Consider the following 20868-nt stretch of genomic DNA (forward strand, 5'->3'; position numbering starts at 1 on the left):
ATTCTTCCGATAGCAAGGAGACCGGAATTGCATAAAATATTCCAACAGTGGCCAAACCAATGTCCTGTACAGCCGCAACATGACCTCCCATCTCCTGTACTGAATACTCTGACCAATAAAGGAAAGCATACCAAATGCCGCCTTCACTATCCTATCTTCCTGCGACTCTACTTTCAAGGAGCTATGAACTTGCACTCCAAGGTCTCTTTGATCAGCAATACTCCCTAGGACCTTACCATTATGTGTATAAGTCCTGCTAAGATTTGCTTTCCCAAAATGCAGCACATCGCATTTATCTGAATTAAACTCCATCTGCAAGTTAGCCCATTGGCCCATCTGGTCCAGATTCTGTTCTAACCCTCTTCGCTGTCCACTACACCTCCAATGTTGGTGTCATCTGTAAACTTACTAACTATACCTCTTATGCTCGCATCCAAATCATTTATGTAAATGACAAAAAGTAGAGGGCCCAGCACCGATCCTCGTGGCACTGCACTGCTCACAGGCCTCCAGTCTGAAAAACAACCCTCCACCACCACCCTCTGTCTTTTACCTTTGAGCCAGTTCTGTATCCAAATGGTCAGTTCTCCCTGTATTCCATGAGTTCTAACCTTGCTGATCAGTCTCCCATGGGGAACCTTGTCGAACGCCTTACTGAAGTCCATATAGATCACATCTATCATTCTGCCCTCCTCAATCTTCTTTGTTACTTCTTCAAAAAACTCAATCAAGTTTGTGAGACATGTTTTCCCACACACAAAGCCATGTCGACTATTACTAATCAGTCCTTGCCTTTCCAAATACATGTGCATCTTGTCCCTCAGGATTCCCTCCAACAACTTGCCCAACACTGAGTTCAGGCTCACCAGTCTATAGTTCCCTGGCTTGTCTTTACCACCCTTCTTAAACAGTGGCACCACATTTGCCAACCTCCAGTCTTCCGGCATCTCACCTGTGACGATCGATGATACAAATACCTCAGCAAGAGGCCCAGCAATCACTTCTCAAGCTTCCCACAGAGTTCTTGGGGAAAACCTGATCAGTTCCTGGGGGTTTATTCACCTTTAACCATTTCAAGACATCCAGTCTACTTCCTCTGGATATCTGGACATTTTGCACAATGTCACCATCTATTTCCCTACAGTCTATATCTTCCATATGCTTTTTCCACAGTAAATGCTGATGCAAAATGTTCATTTAGTATCTCCCCCATTTTCTGCGGCTCCACACAAAGGCCGCCTTGCTGATCTTTGTGGGGCCCTATTCTCTCCCTAGTTACCCTTTTTACCTTATTATATTTGTACAAACGCTTTGCATTCTCCTTAATTCTCTTTGTCAGACCTATCTCATGTCTGCGTTTTGCCCTCCTGATTTCCTTCTTAAGTATACTCCTACTTCCTTTATACTCTTCTAAGGATTCACTCGATCTATCCTGTCTATACCTGCCATATGCTTCCTTCTTTTTCTGAACCAAACACTCAATTTCTTTAGTCATCCAGAATTCCCAATACTTACCAGCCTTCCCTTTCACCCTGACAGGAATATACTTTCTCTGGATTCTTGTTATCTCATTTCTGAAGGCGTCCCATTTTCCAGCCGTCGCTTTAGCTGCGAACATCTGCCTCCAATCAGCTTTAAAAAGTTCTTGCCTAATACCGTCAAAATTGGCCTTTCTCCAATTTAGAACTTTTAGATCTGGTCTATCCTTTTCCATCACTATTTTAAAACAAATAGAATTATGGTCGCTGTCCCCAAAGTGCTCCCCCACTGACACCTCACTGACCTGCCCTGCCTTATTTCCTAAGAGTTGGTCAAGTTTTGCACCTTCTCTAGTAGGTTCATCCACATACTAAATAAGAAAATTGTCTTGTACACACTTAAGAAATTCCTCTCCATCTAAACCTTTTACACTATGGCAGTCCCAGTCAATGTCTGGAAAGTTAAAATCCCCTACCATACCTACCCGATTATTCTTACAGATGGTTGAGATCTCCTTACAAGTTTGTTTCTCAATTTCCCTCTGACTATTGGGGGGTCTATAATACAATCCCAATAAGATGATCTTTCCTTTCTTATTTCTCAGTTCCACACAAATAACTTCCCTGGATGTATTTCTGGGAATATTATCCCTCAGCACAGCTGTAATGCTATCCCTTATCAAAAATGTCACTCCCCCTCCTCTCTTGCCTCCCTTTCTATCCTTCCTGTAGCATTTGTATCCTGGAACATTAAGCTGCCAGTCCTGCCCATCACTGAGCCATGTTTCTGTAATTGCGATGATAACCCAGTCCCATGTTCCTAACCATGCCCTGAGTTAATCTGCCTTCCCTGTTAGGCCCCTTGCATTGAAATAAATTTAATTTATTAGTTTAATTTATTAGTCCTACCTCGTCCCTGCCTGTCCTGAATGTTTGACTCACTTCTGTTCTCGCTGTACCCGTCTCGATCGAGCTCCCAAAATCCTCCCTGTGATTGCTATCACGTCCCATCCCTGCATTCCTCCAAATCCCTGTAAAGTCCTCCCATTCCTAAAACCTGTCCTGTATCTGTCACCTGTCCCAGCTTTCACAACCCTCCCTATCTCTGTAAGACACCCCCCACCCACCCCCCACCCCCGTCCCAGTTACTACAGCCCGCTGTATCACTAAATGCCAGTAGTCACTATAATATCAGAGTAAGGTGTGAAAGCAGGAATACTGTACTGGGTGAGATGATCAGTAGTGATCATATTGAATGGTGGGACCGACTCTGGTCAAATGGCCGATACCTGCTCTTCTTTCCTGTGCTTCTCTATAAACTTACAATCTATATAACCTCCTTCAGTCCCCACAGTCCTCCCTATCTCCATAAACTCCTTCAGTCCCCACGACTCTTCCTATCCATGTAACCTGAATCATTCCCCATAAACCTCCCTAACTCCACAACCTCCAAAAGGCCCCACCACCCTCCCTATCTCCATAATCTCATCCTGACCCAACGAACTTCCCATTCAGAGCAACCTACTTCAATCCCCATGATCCTCCTGCTTCACAGCGCCAGAGACCCGGATTCAATTCCCGACTCAGGCGACTGACTGTATGGAGTTTGCACATTCTCCCCGTGTCTGCGTGGGTTTCCTCCGGGTGCTCCGGTTTCCTCCCACAGTCCAAAGATGTGCAGGTCAGGTGAATTGGCCATGCTAAATTGCCCATAGTGTTAGGTAAAGGGGTAAATGTAGGGGAATGGGTGGGTTGCGCTTCGGCGTGTTGGTGTGGACTTGTTGGGCCGAAGGGCCTGTTTTCACACTGTAAGTAATCTAATCTAATCCTGATCTTTGCAACCTCCTTCAGGCCCAACAGCCCTGCAGATCTCTTTGGCCCCTTTCAGGCCCCACAGCACTCCCTATCTCCATAATGTTCTTCAATCACCACTGCATTCTCTACATGCATAACCTCATACAATCCCCACATCACTCCCTTTCTCCATTATGTCCTTCAGTCCCCACGACCCTCCTTATTTCCAAAACATCTATTTCCTGTGGAAACTGTAAGCTACCTTTTCCATGTTGATAAACATGAACTCCCATAACCCTTTCTGCTGCCAGTCTGAAACCAAACAGTGTTAGCCTGATAGTAAGTCGGGAGCTGAAATATGTTTGAAAGGATATGTCAATGAACTGGACCCTTAGAAACACTTTTAAGAAAAAGAGAATGTGTTTTTGAGCCTGTTGGATTTTATTTTTATTGGTGTGAATATAAATAGCAAAATAGATACGGGTGTAGGAGTGGTTGTACCGAGGATACGGTTTATTTGAATTTTCAGAAACCTTTACACAAGTTTCAATAAGGGATAAAGAGTAACTTGGTAGAGAATAGGGCACCTTAACTATCAGGAGGTAGGTGAGATATTAGACAAAATCGTGTTGTCAGAATTTACTGTGGAGAAAGACATGGAAGCTCAGGAACTTGGGAAATAAATAGCGATGTCTTGGATAGAATCCTCAACAGAGAAGAGAAAGTGCTGGAATCTTAAAACAGTCGCTTATTAGGTCTATCCTTGAATATTCATGGGAAGCTAGGGAAGAGATTGCAGTGTCCCTAACAGAGATATTAAATTATCAACAGACACAATGAGTTACCGGAAGACTGGAGGGTGGCTAATGCTATTCCATCACTTAAGGTCTGCAGGGAAAAGCCAGGAAATCACAGCCCCGTGAGCCAGTGCTGGGAAGTTGTTGGAGGCGATTCTGAGAGAAAGGAGCTACGTACATTTGGAAAGGCAAGGGCTGATTAGAGATAGTCAGCATGGCTTTGTGAGTGGGAAACCGTGTTTCACAAACCGGATTGACTCTTCGGGGAGTTGACCAAGAGATAGATGAAGGCAGAGCAGTCAGCATTGTCCACATGAACTTCACCAAAGCATTTGACAAGGTGCCAAGGGATGTAGAACATCTAGTCAAGAGGAAGAAGGAAGCTAACTTAAGTTTGAGGAACCAAGGATCAGAAGCAGGGCTCTAGAGAGTTACATGGGGCAGCACGGTGGCTCAGTGGTTAGCACTGCTGCCTCACAGCACTAGGTACGTGATTTCAAATCCAGCCCCAGGCCACTGTCTGCGTGGAGTTTGCACATTCTCTCCATGTCTGTGTGGGTTTCCGACAGGTGCTCCGGTTTCCACCCACAGCCCAAAGATGTGCAGGTTATGTGAATCAGCCATGCCTTGTTCAAGAAAGGGAATAGAGATAATCCGGGGAATCACAGACCTGTCAGTCTTCTGTCTGTGATGTGCAGATTATTGGAGACTCTGAGATACAGGGTTTATGATTCCTTAGAATACCATAGTTTGATTAGAGAAAGTCAACATGACTTTGTAAGGGACAGGTCATGCCTCACAAATCTTGTTGAATCCTTTGAGAATGTGACAAAACACATTTATGGCTCATTGAGAAAGTACAGAGCATGGGATACAGGGAAACTGCCTGTCTAGATACAGAATTCCTGGCCCATAGAAGACAGGGTGATGACAGATGGAAATCATTCAGCCTGGAGCTCAGTGACCAGTTGTTTTCTGCAGGGAGAGGTCAAAAAATCTCTGTTCTTTGTGATTTTATGAATGACTTGGATGTGTGAGTGGAAGAGCGGGTAAGTAAGTTTGCCAATGACACGAAGGTTGGTGGAGTGTGAATAGTTTGGATGTCTGCTGGAGGTTGCAGTGGGACATTGACAGGATGTAGAGCTGGGCTGAGAAGTGGCAGATGAAGTCAAATCTGGAAAAGTGTGAAGTGATGCATTTTGGAAGGTGAGACTTGAATGCAGAATACAGGGGTAAAGGCAGAATACTGAATAGTGTGGAGGAACAGATGGATCTTGGATTTCATGACCAGAGATCCATCAAATTTGCCACTAAGCTGGTAGTGTTGTTAAGAAAGAATATGTTGTATTGGCTTTCATTAGCTGGGGGATTGAGTTTTAAAGCCATGAGGTTATGCTGCTGTTCTATACAGCCCTGTTTAGATCCCGATTAGAATATTGTGTTCAGTTTTGATCCCTTCATTACAGGATGGATGTGGAAGCTTTAGAGAGGGTAAAGAGGAGATTTACCAGGATACTACCTGGGTCTGGAGGGCATGTCTTATGAAGAAAGGTTGAGAGAGCTAAGGCTTTTCTCATTGGAGTGAAGAAGAGTGTGGTGTGATTTGGTAGAAGTGAACAAGATGGTGTGAGGCAAAGATAGAGTGAACAGTGAGAGACCTCTTTATCCCATGGCATACATGGTACAAGGGGGGCATAATTATAAGGTGATTGGAGGATGGGTAAGGGGAGATTTCAGATGCAGGTTCTTTACATAGAGAGTGGTGGGTGGGTGTAATGGGACATTTTAACAGACTCTTAGATAGAAACATGGATGATAGCAAAATGAAGGGTATGTGAGTTAGTTTGATCTTAGTCGGGTAAAAGATGGGCATGGCGTCATGGCCGAAGGGTCTTGTGCTGTACTGTTCTGTGTTCTACGTTCTGTATGGTAAACTGGGTAATAAGCTCAGATCAGTTTAAAAAGGATATGGCATTCAGGAGGAGCTAGTCAACTGGATACAAAATTTGCTTGATGGTAGGAGACAGTGGGTGATGGGAGGCATGTTGCCTTTCTGACTGGAGACATGTGACCAGCGGTGAAGTGGGTCCCCTGTTGTTTGTCATTTGGATTAATGGTTTGGATGGGAATATTGGTTTTGTGGTAAATAAGTTTTTTGAGTGACACTGAAATTGTTGGTAAAGTGGACAGTGAAGAAAGTTATCTATGATACAACAGGACGAATAGTACACTGGGATAGTGAGCTGAAGAATAGCAGATGGAGTTTAATTAGATAAATGTGAGGTGTTCCATTTTGGTGAAACAAACCAGGGCGGGGCTTGTACAGTTAATGTTCGGGCCCTGGGTAGTGTTGTCAGTCAGAGACCCAGGAATGCAGGTACAGTTTGTTGTAAGTGGTGTCACAGGTTGACAGGTTGGTGAAGCAGGCGTTTGGGATGGTTACCTTCTTTGGGCAGAGCATTGAGAGTAAGAGTTGGGATGTCATGTTGTATCTGTACAAGACATTGGTGAGGCCACCATAAAAGCATTGTTGACCAGTAGGAAGTACTCATCTGGTTCACTTACGTCCTTTAGAGAAGAACATCTGACATTCTAACCTGGTCTGGACTGCACGTGACACCAGACCCACAGCAATATGGCTGACTCTGTGCTATACTCTGGGTCATTAGCAGTGGGGCAAAGAATGTTGGTCCAATCAGTGACATCCTCATCCCATGAATGAATAAATAAAAATACACATGTCCCTCCCTACCTCTGCAAACCCCTCCAGCTGCAGCAATTCAGACTGGCTTTGTAACACCGTTCAGGCCCTGACCACTCTCTGTAACACTCTCACCACCTCCAGCACCTTCACCTCTCCCGGTTCCTTTTGTGACATAAAACCTTGACAATTATTCCCTCTTCCATCTGAACTCCTCCTGCGAGCAGACCCTTTGCAATCTCTTTAAAACTTACTCCTAAAACATTCTCTCACTTCAGAATTTTAAATACTTTTTGGTGATCCTCTCAGCCCAATAATCTAATATGATCCTTTTTATTTGAGTGTGGGACTGATGGGGATTTCTTGCTGAGGATTTGTCCTTTTGTTGAGTGTTTTACACTGCTCCTTCAAATGTTTTCCACTGTTCATTGACAGGCACATATTTCAGTCTGTTTAGCCTGTTTACCTTGGTCAGTTCTCCTCTCAAACCCATGTTATTGGTTATTTTTGTTTCTAGTTGTAGCTTGTCCTTTCTGTGATTCACTTTAAAACTTTATATTTCTTTAAATTGCACTTTACCACAATTTCCCAGAGGATCTCTCCAGGTGACATTACTCATTCACGAAGTTTCATCACACAACGGTCGCTCTGAGATAGTTCTGTCCTTAGCCAGTTGCACAATGTGTTATTCAAAGAAACACTGAAAACTAATTCTCTGAACTCCTCTTCCAATATCACTCTTGCCAGTGTGACTGTCCCACATTTTGTGAATATTGATGTTCCCCAAAATTATCACAATGTGTTTGTTAAAAAAATTCCAATGAGTTCCTGTGTAATGCAGTTATGAGCAACGGAATGCTGTTTGGTGGCTAAAACTGTTCTGCTGCTTGTGTAGTAGCCAGAATTTACATTCAGACTGATTCTACTTCATGATCTGAGGTCAAATGCTTTCCGTGTGATGCCTTTCTTAGTGTTACCCATTTTGCCTGAGTTTCCGCAAGGTTGTGATCCATTGAGTATTTATGTCCACCTTTTGTTCACCCTGTAACCATATCTTTCTGGTGTCTAAACCTCTTCTATCTAAGTGTCACAAATCCATTTGCCTTATTGATAAGACTTCGACCATTCAAAAAAGAACATAATTTCCTCTTTCCCACAATTTCCTGTCACAAACCTATTCACTGATGTACAGTTTTAGTTCATCGCTGTCCCATCCTGTTCCTTTCTGATTGCCTTCAGCCACATCCCCATACTGTTCCGATGCTTCACCTTTTCTCTTTGGATTTGGAAAGCTGCTTTCACCTGGACCCTGTCCCAGCATCCTCTCTGTCAGTTTAAAGCCCTGTCCTTAAACCTACTGACATGATTGGCCAGGACACTGGTCCCAGCACGGTTCCAGTGGGACCATCCTATTGGATATTTTTATAAATCAGGTAGGGGATGTGGGTGTCTCTGGCTGACCAGCCTTTATTGCCCAGCCCTAGCTGCCCATGAGCTGAGTAGCATGCTTGGCCATTTCAGAGGGCAATTGAGAGGCAAACACTTTGCTGTGGGTATGCCGTGCAGACCATGTGAGGATGATCAGATCTTGTTGTCGAAAGGACAAGTGGGCAGTACAGTGGCTCAGTGATTAGCCTTCCTGCCTCACAACACCAGGGTCCCAAGTTCGATTCCAGCCCCGGGCGACTGTGTGGAGTTTGCACATTCTCCCCGTGTCTGCGTGAATTGCCTCCGGATGCTCTGGTTTCCTCCCACAGTCCCAAGATGCGCAGGTCAGGCGAATTGGCCATGCTAAATTGCCCGTAGTGTTGGGTGTATTAGGTCGAGGGAGATGGGTCTGAGTGGGTTACTCTTGGGCCGAAAGGCCTGTTTCCACACTGTATGGAATCTAATCTAAGGGATTGGGATTTTTGTACATCAGCAATGGTTTCGTATTTGTTTATGGATTGTTAATTGCTATTTTAAAAATTATTGATTTTAAATTCCACCTTATCTTATGATGGGATTCAAACCTGCCTCCCCTGAACGTTAGCTGAGGTTTTGGACAAATTCCCTAACCATAATGTTACTCGGCCATCACTTCACCTGCTCACTGGTTGCGCATCCCTGAGTACTGACACATGAAGCTAAACCATTCTTTCAACATGACTGTGTGATCCTGAAGTCTTCCAGCACTCCAGTGATATCACTTAGTCTCTCTCCATGTGGTATCCCTCACTATGTGCGTCCAATTGCTGCCTCTGTCACTGTCTGTCTCTTGCAGTTACTCCAGATCCTGAGCCAACAGAATTTTCCACTCCAAAGAGACGCAACCGCACAGGTCAGGGATGGAGACTGTGATTTTTCAGATCTCTGTGGGGCTCATTTCCATTCTCCTTGTGTAACCCTCACTGCATCAATCTAATTTCCCATTCCGTCTATTTCACTGTCTCCTGTAGGTACTCAGGAAGTTGCTGACTCAATAGACTTCCCAACTGCTGTGTGTCTCATCCATCACCCCATTGAAGATGGTTGGTCAGCCAGAGAGACAAAGGGCAGGGAGATCTGGAGCCTTCAATAAATCCTGCAGTGAGGTAAGATCACTCACAGTGCACAGAGCAGAGAGCAATGAGAGGGCTCAAAACATTGGCTAACAAGACATGATATAGATACAGTGCTGGATGGGGAACACAGTATAGACACACGCCATGCTCAATCACCACATCTACTTTAACTTATGTTGCACTGAGACAGCATCGGGAGTTCAGTGTTATCAATCCAGGCCTGCACTGCCGTAGTGAGCATGAGTACAACAGTGGTAAAAGCAGGCCTCCGACGAGAAGTTGGGAATGCTGCCTGGGATATTTCTGTTTTGTGTTCTCCCTCCAATACTTTACTAAGACCCTTACTCTGCAACACTGTATCTATGGCATGGCTTCTGCACCAGTGTCTTCAGTCATTTTTAACTCGTATAACAGTAATTGTCCCTGTAACCTGCTCCATTCCCGATAGTTCCTCCGCATATTTGAAACATACTGTATTCCAGACTACCATCCCTATCGCTGTGACTTGCTTCAGTGTCTACAACATGCTTTATTTCGGTACTGTAATCCTCTTTAACTGGATACAGAACGGAAACAGAACCTGTGGTCCAACTCCTCAATGCTGAAAATGTGTTGCTGGAAAAGCGCAGCAGGTCAGGCAGCATTCAGGGAACAGGAGAATCGACGTTTCGGGCATAAGCCCTTCTTCAGGAATGAGGAAAGTTTGTCCAGCAGGCTAAGATAAAAGATAGGGAGGAGGGACTTGGGAGAGGGGCGTCGGAAATGTGATAGGTGGAAAGAGGTCAAGGTGAGGGTGATAGGTCAGACTGGGGTGGGGGTGGAGAGGTCAGGAAGAAGATTGCAGGTTAGGAAGGCGGTGCTGAATTCGATGGATTTGACTGAGACAAGGTGGGGGGAGGGGAAATGAGGAAACTGGTGAAATCCGAGTTCATCCCTTGTGGTTGGAGGGTTCTTTGGCGGAAGATGAGGCGTTCTTCCTCCAACCGTCGTGTTGTTGTGGTCTGGCGATGGAGGAGTCCAAAGACCTGCATATCCTTGGTGGAGTGGGAGGGGGAGTTGAAGTGTTGAGCCACAGGGTGGTTGGGTTGGTTCAGGTGTTCTCTGAAACGCTCCGCAAGTAGGCGGCCTGTCTCCCCAATATAGAGGAGGCCACATCGGGTGCAGAGGATGCAATAGATGATGTGTGTGGAGGTGCAGGTGAATCTGTGGCGGATATGGAAGTTTCCTTTGGGGCCTTGGAGGGAGGTGAGGGGGGAGGTGTGGGCGCAAGTCTTGCACCTCCTGCGGTTGGGAGTGGAGGTTGGGTTGGTGGGGGGTGTGGATCTGACAAGGGAGTCACGGACGGAATGCTGATAGGGGAGGGGAGGGAAATATATCCTTGGTGGTGGGGTCCGTTTGGAGGTGGCGGAAATGACGGCGGATGATGCGCTGTACATGGAGGTTGGTGGGGTGGTAGGTGAGGACCAGTGGGATTCTGTCGTGGTGGTGGTTGGAGGGGCGGGGCTCAAGGGCGGAGGAGCGGGAAGTGGAAGAGATGCGGTGGAGGGCATCGTCGACCACATCGGGGGGAGGGGGGGAAATTGCGGTCCTTGAAGAAGGAGGCCATCTGGTTTGTACGTTTTTGGAACTGGTCCTCCTGGGAGCAGATGCGGTGGAGACGAAGGAATTGGGAGAATGGGATGGCGTTTTTACAGGGGGCAGGGTGGGAGTAGGTGTAGTACAGGGGGCAGGGGGCTCCGCCCTTGTGCCCCGCCCCTCCAACCGCCACCAGGACAGAACCCCACTGGTCCTCACCTACCACCCCACCAATCTCCATGTACAGCGCATCATCCACCATCATTTCTGCCACCTCCAAATGGACCCCACCACCAAGGATATATTTCCCTCCCCTCCCCTATCAGCATTCCGTAAAGACCACTCCCTCCGTGACTCCCTCGTCAAATCCACACCCCCCCACCAACCCAACCTCCACTCCCGGCACCTTCCCCTACAACCGCAGGAGGTGCAAGACTTGCGCCCACACCTCCCCCCCTCACCTCCCTCCAAGGCCCCAAAGGAAACTTCCATATCCGCCACAGATTCACCTGCACCTCCACACACATCATCTATTGCATCCTCTGCACCCGATGTGGCCTCCTCTATATTGGGGAGACAGGTCGCCTACTTGCGGAGCGTTTCAGAGAACACCTCTGGGACACCTGGACCAACCAACCCAACCACCCTGTGGCTCAACACTTCAACTCCCCCTCCCACACCACCAAGGATATGCAGGTCTTTGGACTCCTCCATCGCCAGACCACAACAACACGACGGTTGGAGGAAGAGCGCCTCATCTTCCGCCAAAGAACCCTCCAACCACAAGGGATGAACTCGGATTTCACCAGTTTCCTCATTTCCCCTCCCCCCCACCTTGTCTCAGTCAAATCCATCGAACTCAGCACCACCTTCCTAACCTGCAATCTTCTTCCTGTCCTCTCCACCCCCACCCCAGTCTGACCTATCACCCTCACCTTGACCTCTTTCCACCTATCACATTTCCGACGCCCCTCCCCCAAGTCCCTCCTCCCTACCTTTTATCTTAGCCTGCTGGACCATCTTTCCTCATTTCTGAGGAAGGGCGTATGCCAGAAACGTCGATTCTCCTGTTCCCTGGATGCTGCCTGACCTGCTGCGCTTTTCCAGCAACACATTTTCAGCTCTGATCTCCAGCATCTGCAGACCTCACTTTCTCCAACTCCTCAATGCTGCCCATGTTACCCAAACTGAACGTGTCTCATTTGCCTGCGTTTGGCCCTTATCTCATCAATCCTTCTCCTCTCAATATACCTCCCCTTTTCCATGCTGCAATTGTTCTTGTTTCTCCCATGTGCCCTTGGCTGTCCGTTCCATCTGTGCACCATCCTCTGTGGATAATGTTCCCCCTCAGCTCCATCTTTAAATTCTTGCTCTCTCACCTCCGTTTATACCCTCTAGTTTTGTACTCACCTACGCTTGGTTATTCACCATTCTTAGGGTCACCCCGTGGCCTCCTCTGCCCAAGGGAAATATTTAGGACAATATTACAAATATCTCCAACGTATGTAATAAAGTGCAGGCCAATGTTGGCAAATGTGCCAAATGTCGCTTTCCCCACCCTGTCCACCTGGTATGCCACTTCCGAGGAACAATGTAACTTGCACCCCCTGGTCTTTCTCTCTCTGTTCAACCCTGGCCAGAGCCCTTCCATGAACTGTGTTTGTCTTAACAAACTCCAACAGCTGAATTAAACTCCATCTTTCATTCCTTGGCCCACTGGCCCAGTTGGTCACGATCCCCTTTGATAACCGTATTTACTGCCCACGACACCATTCATTTGATCATCAACAAACTTTCGCACAATCACTCCTCTATTTTCAACCAAATCGTTTATGTAGATGATGCACATCAGTGGACCCAGCCCTGATCCTTTCTTCAATAGTGGAATAAAACCATATTCTTGTCATAGAGCCACACAGCATGGAAACTGACTCTTCAGCTGATACCCACCATAATCTAAAACTAAACTCTTCCCAGCTGCCTGTTGCTGGTCCACATCACTCCAACCCTTCCCTATTCACCTGTTTATCCAAATATCTTTTAAATGTTGTAATTGCACCCACATCAACCCCTTTCTCAGGAAGTCCATTCCACACTCAAACCATCCTCTGTGTAGCAAATTGCCCCATATCTTTTTCTTTGAACATCTCTCTCCTCTAACCTTAAAAATGTGGCCCCTCCTCTTGAGACTCCCCCATCCTGAGGGAAAGGCAACTACCATTAAATTGATCTATATACCTCATTTTTCATAAACCTTTATAGCATCATGTCTGAACCTCCAGGCTCCAGTGAAAAAAGACTCAGCCTCTCCAGCCATTTTTCAGAACTCAAGCCTTCCATACCCAGCAATATCCTGGTAAATTTCTTCTGAATGCCCTGCAGCTTAATAATATCCTCCCTGTTAACTGGGCAACCAGAAATGGACAGAGTATTGCAGAACAGGCCTCACAAATGTCGGTGCAATCTCAACATGACATCCCAAATCCTCCACTCAATGGACTGAGCAATAGTCAGGCATGCAAAGCACTGTCTTATCCATCCTGTGATGCAAGCTTCAAGAATTATGTAGCTGAACCCAGAGGTCCCTCTGCTCTAAAACACTAACCGAAGCCTTAACATTAATTGTATAAGCTCTACCCTTGTTTGTTTTACAAAATGCATTACCTCGTATTGAATTCCATCTCTAGTTTTTCAGCCCATTCACTCTCTTCATCAAGATCCCTTTGTAATCTCAGAAAACATCCTTCACTGTCCATGATGCCACCCTCCAGCCTGCCAGCCCATCACACATGGCTGTCAGTAGTGCATATACCTTTGCTTGAGGCTCCACCATTTCTTCCCTAGCATCCCACAGTGTCCTATGATACACTTAATCAGGTTCTGGAACTTGCCATAGCTTTGTGTTTAAAACCTCCAGCACCACCTCTTTTATAACATGCGCTGTTTTCAAGTCATAGCGATATGCAGCATAGAAACAGACCCTTCGGTCCCCAACTCGTCCAGGCTTCCCAGAAGATCTAAATAAATCCATTTCCTTTTCCAGCATTTGGCCCATATACGTCTACACCCTTACTATTCAGATGCCCATCCAGATACCTTTTAAATGTTGTAATTGTATCAGTCTCCATTACTTTCTCTCTCAGCTCCTTCCATACACACATCATCATGTATGTGAAGAAGCTGTCCCTTCAGTCCCTCTGTAAACCGTTCACCTCTAACCTTAAACTTATGCCCTCTAGTTTTGGACTCCCCAACTTCTGGGAAAAGGCCTTGAATGCTTAGCCTATTCATGCCCCTCATGTTTATATAAACCTCTGTAAGGTCATCCCTCAGTCTCCGATTCTCCAGTGACAGTAACCCCAGTTTATTCAGCAACAACCCGGGCAATATCTTGTTAATCTTTTCTGAGCTTTTTAAAATTTCGCAACATCCTTCCTGTGGCAGAGAGACTGGAATTGCAGAGTACTCCAATTGTGGTCTAACGTATTACTCTTGTTCCCTGAGGTCCCCAGTCTTTCTCCACAGTAAGTTCTGGAGTGAAAAAATAGTTTACGATCTCAGCAAATATCCTGCAGTTCCAAACATCGATGGCCTCATTGATCTTTAATGGACACTATTTGTCCCGAGTTACTTATGCACTCTTAATATACTGATACAATCGCTTTTGGATTCCCCTTTCCTTCTCTGTTGATGCTATTTCATGTAGCCTTTCTCCATTCCTGTTTTCTACTCAAAGTGTATTCCTACAGCCCCTGTATATCCTCAGGGATTCCCTTGATCCAGCTGGCTATACCTGACATGTTGCCCCCTTTTCCTTGACCAGACCCTCAGTAGACAGCCAGTGTTTCTGAATGCTGTCAGCATTGAGCTGCACACAAACAGGAAAATGCTGGCGCTGATCGATCAGTTTATCTCACTTTTAAAATATTCTCACTTGCCAAACTTCCCTTTCCCTGTAAATAATTCCCTTCCCCAATCACATTTTGAAAGTTCCTGGCTAATACGATCAAGATTGGTCAGGCTCCATTTTATAATTTGCAATTGTGGACCAGGCCTGTCCTTTTCCAAAGCTGTTTTCAAACTACTAGAACTGTGGGCACTTTGGCAAAATGCTTTCCCACTCACATCTCAGTCCCTTTCCCTACCTTAATTCTCAAGTGGAGGTCAGGTTTTGCCCTTTTCTCTTTTCAGGCCATTTACATATTGATTGGGAGTTTTCTGGAACACAATTACCAAATTCCTCCCTTGCAAACGCTGAACACTGGCACTCCCAGTCTCAGTTTGGGAAGTTTAAAAACCCCTACCATAACAGCCCTATTATTATGGTTGATATTTAAGATGTCGTGACATATTTGTTCCTCAGTCTGCCACAGATTATTCTGGGTCAGCAGTACAGTCGTATCAAAGTGATGACCCATTCTTATTTCTCTGTTCCACTAACATAGCTTCACTGGGCGATCCCACAGGAATATCCTCTCTAAGTACTGCTGTGATGATTCATGCAATCAAAACCCACCACCACACGTCCTCTCTTGCCTCCCCTTCCTGTAGCATCTCTACCTTGAATCAATGAACTGCCAGTCCTACCCCTCCCTCAGCTGTGTTTCTGTAATAACTATAATATCCCAGTCCCATGTTCCAATCCATGCCCTGACTTCATCTGCCTTAGCTGTCTGGCCCCTTGTATTGAAATAAATGCAGTTTAATCATCAGTTTTCCCCCATTCCATGCTATGTTCTTGCCTGCCTTGTCTGCTGAAATTGCTGTCTTTAACTCGTGTACCAGCCTCTATCTTCTTTCTGGCCTTACGACTGTTTAAGGTCCAACACCCTGCCAGACTAGGTTATATCCTCTCAAGCATCTCTAGCAATTCACCCCATAAGGATATGGGTCCTTCTCCCGCTTTCAGTTGAGGTGCCTTTTCCACCCTGTCTCCCTATGCTGCCACCTTCAGGGATCTATGGACTTGTCCACCAAGGTCCCTGTATTCCTCAGTACTCCGCAATGACCTACCGTTCATTATGTCTGTCTTTCGTTTATCGTACCTCCCACAGAGTATTACCTCACTTCGATCAGAACTAAACTCTGCTTATATTATCATCCAATCGACATCGGACTGCAGACGGAGACCATCCTCCTCACTGTGAACAACACCCTCACCTTTCATGTCATCTGCAAACCGACTAATGATACCTTCTGCTTTCATATCCGAGTTATTAATGTTCAATGGTTCCTGCTCAGATCTCTGTGGTACACCTGCTGGTGAAAGTATTCTATCCACCAATTTTGCATCCAATTTGCCAACTTGCCTTGGAACCCAGTCCTTTTGGACCAGCCTTCCATTTTGTATCTTGTCAAAGGACTTATTCAAGTCCATGTAAACCACATCATCTGCACAGCCCTCATCAATATACTTAAGCACCATTTCGAAAAAACTGAACTGAATTCCTCTGACAGTATCTCCCTCTGCCAAATCCGTGATGACTAAACCGAGTTGATCCTTACCTTTGCAAGTGTTGATTCATCCTCACAATTGTTTCCAATAATATCCCTCCCCCTGCTGTTAGACTATCTGCTCTGTAATTACCTGGCCTATCCCTGCTGCCCTTCTTGAACAAAGGAACCACATTTGCGATCCTCCAGTCATTCAGCACTTCACCTGTGGCCAGCAAAGTATTAAATATATCCACCAGGGCCCCAACAATCTCTGGATAATTAGCATGGGGTCAAGAATGCTGGTTCAGGCAGTGACACCCACATCCCATGAATGAATAAATAAAAAATACATATGTCTCTCCCTCCCTCTGCAAACCCCTCCAGCTGCAGCAATTCGTACTGGCTTTGTAACACTGTTCAGGCCCTGACCACTCTCTGTAACTCTCTCACGACCTCCAGCACCTTCATCTTTCCCTGTTCCTATCGTGTCAATAAACCTTGACAACGATTCCCCTTCCCACTGCCCTCCTCCTGCGAGCAGACCATTTGCAATCCCTTTAAAACTTACTCCTAAAACTCTCTCTCACTTCAGGATTTTAAGTACTTTGTGCTGATCTTCTCAGCCTCATAATCTAATATGATCCATTTTGTCCTGAGTGAGGGACTGGTGGGGATTTCTTGCTGAGTTTTAATCTCTTTCTGTGGAATGTCCTTTTGTTGAGTGTTTTACACTCTTCCTTCAAATGTTTTCCACTGTACATTTCCAGACACATATTTCAGTCTGTTTAGCCTGTTTACCTTGGTCAGTTCTCCTCTCAAACCCATGTAATTGGCTATTTTTGTTTCTACTTGTCCTTCCTGTGATTCACTTTAAAACTTTATATTTCTTTAAACTGCACTTTATCACAACTTCCCAGAGGATCTCTCCAGGTGACATTACTCATTCACTATGTTTTATCACACAACAGTCGCTCTGAGACAGTTACGTCCCTCGCCAGTTGCACAATGTGTTATTCTAAGAAACACTGAAAAAAATTCTCTGAACTCCTCTTCCAATATCACTGTTGTCAGTGTGATTGTCCCAGACTTTGTGAATATTGACATGTTCACCATGCCTGTATTAAAAATTCCAATGAATTCCTATTTATTGCAGTGACGAGCCATGAAATGCTGTTTGGTGGTCTAAAACTGTTCTGCTGCTTGTGTCCTTGGCAAGTAGTAGGCAGAATTTACATTCAGACTGACTCTACTTCATGATCTGAGACCAAATACTTTCTCTATAATGTCTTTCTTACCCATTATTGTTAGCGTTGCCCATTTTGCCTGAATTTGCACAAGGCTGTGAAACATTGAATATTTATGTTCCACCTTTTGTTCGCCCAGTAACCACATCTCTCGGGTGTCTAAATCTCTTTTATCTCTGTGTCACAAATCCATCTACCCCATTGCAGAGACTTTGACCATTAATAAAAAACATAATTTACTCGTTCCCACAATTTCCTGTCACAAATGGATTTGCTGATCTACAGTTTTAGTTAAACTTTGTCCCATCCTGTTCCTTTCTGTTGTCTTCGGTCACATTCCCATGCTGCTCTGATGCTTCACGTTTTCTCTTTGGATTTGGAGAGCTCCTTTCACCTGAAGCCTGTCCCTGCATCCTCTCTGTCAGTTTAAAACCATGTCCATAAATCTACCAACGTAATTGGCCAGGACATTGTTCCACTGGAACTGTGCTGGGACCAATCTGAATGGTTTTTTAAAAAAAATCAGGTATGGGATGTGGGTGTCTGTGGCTGACTAGCCTTTCTTGCCCATCCCTTGCTGCCCTTGAGCTAAGCAGCTGGCTCGTCCAATTCACAGGGTAATTGAGAGTCAAACACTTTGCTGTGGGTATGTCGTGCAGACCACATGAGAGTGAACTGTTGTCTTTCTCTGAAGGTCAAGTGTTTGGATTTTTTATCAATACTTATTTGTGGATTGTTAATTCCAATTTTTAAAACATATATACATTTAAAATTCCACATGGTTAGAAGTTAGAAAGAAGAAGGGGGGTGGTCACTTTGTTGGGACTGTATTGTAGACTGTTGTAGACCCAACAGATACCAGAGGAGCGGATGTGTAGAGAGATTGCAGATAACTATAGGAATAATAGAGGAGTGCAGGCTGGAGATTTTAATATTCCCTGTACTGACTCGGCCACCTAGAATATAAGAAGTCCTGGAAGGAGAGCAATTTTTCAAATGCGTCCAAGGAAGGTTCCTAAATCAATATGCAGAGGGCCCTACTCTCCTCACGCAGGTGCAACACTGGACCTCCCCTCAGAAAACGAGGTCGGGCAAGTGACTGAACTGTCATTCAGAGAGCACTTTGGGTCCAGTGCCCACAACTGTCTTCGTTTTAACATAGTTATGGAAAAAGATCAGCAGGTCCACAGATTGAAGAGGAAAACTGAAACAGGGCCAGGTTTAAGGCCATTCTGAAGGATCTGGCCAGCGTCAATGCCGTGAATTTAAAATTGCACAACGCCCAGTTATAATCCAACTCGCGTTGGAAGCGCTGGTGATCACTGTAACAGATGAAAGGCTTAAACTAAATTTGTTTGATATTATATTCCATGACATTGCCATCCTGTTGCTATAAATTATGTACCTTAGGATTGTGCTCCACAACCACCTGATGAAGAAGCAGTGCTCTGAAAGCTAGTGCTTTCAAATAAACCGGTTGGACTGGAACCGAGTGTCGGGTGATTTTTAACTTTGTCCACCCCCAGTCCGACACCGGCACCTCCATATTATGATTCTAATCGATCGGGTGGGTCTGTTTGAAGGAAAAGGAACAACTGGCAAATGGGAGGCTTTTCAAAATGTAATATCAAGAATCCAGGACCCGAATGCCCCATTGGGGTAAAGGGAAAAGCTGGCAGGGTTAGGGATCCTTGGCTGATAAGGGATAATAAGGCTCTGGTCTTGAAATGAAGACTGCATGCATTGGGTTTAAGATTTCCGTATCTACATAAACTCTTCTATTCTTAAAGACACGCTCAATCTGTGGAGACCCTACAATCCTCTCAGTCCCTGTAATACTCCCAATGTTCAGAAGTCATTCCAATGCCTGTGACTCTTCCAATCCAGTTCCGACAAGACCCTCTATCTATGTGATATCTTCCCATTGCCAGCACCCACCCTGTCAATGTAAGCTCCTCCAGTGTCTCCATCCATCTACTCATTCCCATAATCTTCTGCAGCTCTTACATGTGTAAACATCACCCTTCCCTCCAACCCTTCCCACTTTGACCAAACTGCAGGAGGTTTCTAATGCTCCCTAATCTGTGAAACTGTCTCCAACCAAAATTGCTGTCTTTATCACATGGAAAATCTGTATGATTCCACACCCTCCATAGATAAATAACCTGCAGAACCTCAGCCTTCCTGTATCTATAAACATCTTCAGTCACGACTACCCTCCATATGTCTGTTTGGTTTTCCAATCAGTACAACCCACTTTATCTCTGTACTCAGCTCCATTCACCTGAAACATTCCTGTCTGTGTAAAACAACCCAATCTACCAACATCCTTACCAAACTGATCCATCCCTCCCAACGTCCCTAGCTCCATGAAACCCCTGTAGGCCCTACAGCTTTCCACATTTCTGTAACCTCTTGTGACTCGATGCTCCTCCCTCCCTGTGAAACCACCACCAGTCCCCACAACCCTCTGTCTCTGTTACCTCTTACAACCTTAGCAACGCCTCCTCTTTGTGTCTCTTCATTCAGACCACATCCTCTTCAGCTTTCCGAAACCTCTTCCTGCCTTCATAACCCTCGCTATTTAGAACATAGAATAGGACAGCCCAGTACAAGCCCTTCAGCCCTCGATATTGTGCTGACCTTTTATCCTACTCTTAAGACTAACCTACATTCCCTATATTTTGCTATAATCGCTGTGCCTATGGAAGAGTTCCTTAGGTGTCCATAATGTGTCTGAATCTACTACCACGGCTGGCAGTCCATTCCACGCACCCACCACACTCTGTGTAAATAACGTACCTCTGATATCTAAGCTAAATCTTCCGCCAATTGCCTTAAAAATAATCCCCTTGTGCTAGCCATTTTGCCATGGGAAGTTGTCTCTGGTTATCCACACGATCGATGCCTCTCATTGCCTTGTACACCTCTATCATGTCACCATTCTTCCTTCTTCACTACGATCAGAAAAACCCTAGCTTCCACAACCTAACTTCAATTGGCATGCCCTCCAGTGCAGACAGCATCTTGCTAAGTATCCTCTGCACTGTCTTTAAAGCTTCTACATCCTTCCTATAATGAGGTGAACAGAACTGTTCACAGTATTCCAAGTGTGGTGTAATTGGGGCTCTATAGATCTGCAGCAAAATCCTGGATCTCTTAAACTCAATCCCCCGCTAACGAAAGCCAACGCACCATATGCCTTCTTAATACCCTCTCAACTTGGGGTGGTAACTTCTTGGACACAAGAACCCTCTGTTCATGCATACTGCTAAGTATCCTGCCTTTAACCATGTAAAC

Source organism: Chiloscyllium plagiosum, unplaced genomic scaffold, assembly GCF_037043375.1.
Source record: "Chiloscyllium plagiosum isolate Xiang-an unplaced genomic scaffold, Cpla_swu_hap1 HiC_scaffold_21, whole genome shotgun sequence".
In the NCBI taxonomy this organism is placed as follows: Eukaryota; Metazoa; Chordata; class Chondrichthyes; order Orectolobiformes; family Hemiscylliidae; genus Chiloscyllium; species Chiloscyllium plagiosum.